The sequence below is a fragment of the Cyprinodon variegatus genome, unplaced genomic scaffold (assembly GCF_000732505.1).
Source record: "Cyprinodon variegatus isolate N-32 unplaced genomic scaffold, C_variegatus-1.0 Scaffold225, whole genome shotgun sequence".
NCBI classification, from domain to species: Eukaryota; Metazoa; Chordata; class Actinopteri; order Cyprinodontiformes; family Cyprinodontidae; genus Cyprinodon; species Cyprinodon variegatus.
In genome coordinates, this window is record NW_015150678.1 from 863354 (window position 1) to 864623 (window position 1270).

Below are 1270 nucleotides of genomic sequence, written 5' to 3' on the forward strand. Positions count from 1 at the left end.
GATTGAAAATATATCGCACAGTGTACGCCCGGCTTAAGATTAGCATCGCTATCACTAGTGCCAGTATTGATGAGGGTTTTTACTCTCGTTTCCACCGTCTCTGCAGCCACATCTGAACGCCTCAACAGCATTAGCTCCTGCTTTAATTAACACAGTGATCAGAATGTATTGTTCCAGTTTTTACCTCTTGGAATCAGGTATTATGTTTTGTTTACACTTGAGTTTGTTATTTCCACACCTCACTGGAAGGAGCTACTTTGCTCAGCAGCAGTTAGATACTTCCTCGCTTAAATCCTGCACACATGAACAGTATCATACTTCCTTTGTTATTGAAAATATACACAAAGGCCTTTTATTTATTAAAAAACTAAGCAAAAAAATTGAATTCAAAGTGTTAAACACAAACATAAGTATATGCCACCAGGGTGCGCTAATCTTTTAGAAATAATTGTTTTTTTTATCATAAAAATAATGTGACTATGCATCTTTTAACATGATAGTTTTGTTTACTGAAATGCTGTACAGTTTAAAGCTTGTTTTCTTTAATCGAGGAAGTTCATATTCATGGATGCAGCTAAAAGTGATCATCACCTGACTGTATAACAAAGGTGCTCCAGGGTCTAAAACCATCTGTCTTTATTAATCTGTTGGTTTTTTATTGGTTTTTTATTAATATTTATCATTTAATACACTGAATTATTTTTTATTGCTGTTTTTAAAGGGATTTTTGTATCATGCGAAGGGAATTGATTTCTATTTTATGTGAAGGGAATTGTTTTTTTAGGGGAATTGCTTTAGTAGATTTTCTATTTGTTTTTTGTGTTTGTATGTACTTTTTTTTTGTACTGTAAAAATATTTTTTGCTATATATATTTATTAAAAACATTTTGTAAAACCCACTTTCTGGAGATCATTTCACAAAGAAGAATTCTTTTTAAAGGGAAGAAAATTGTAACCTGACTCCGCCAGATGGATTTGCTCCGCATATCCATCTGGAAACCTTCAGTTGAAGTAATTTTAGGAAGGGGCGAAAATACCGGTTAGCTGATTGGCCTATGTTGGTGATAGACGGGCCAAATAAACCAATCAGATCAATGAAGCATATGACGTACTAACAGAGCAACGACGAAGAGGAGCCAATCGATAGATCAAACTTGCTGAAACCAGTCGGGAGAAGAGCAAAAACATCTTTTCCTCTGAGAAAAGCCTCCAGAGCAGTGTTTTGCTCTTCTTTCAGTGAAGAAATACTCTGTAATTCCGATAAAACTTG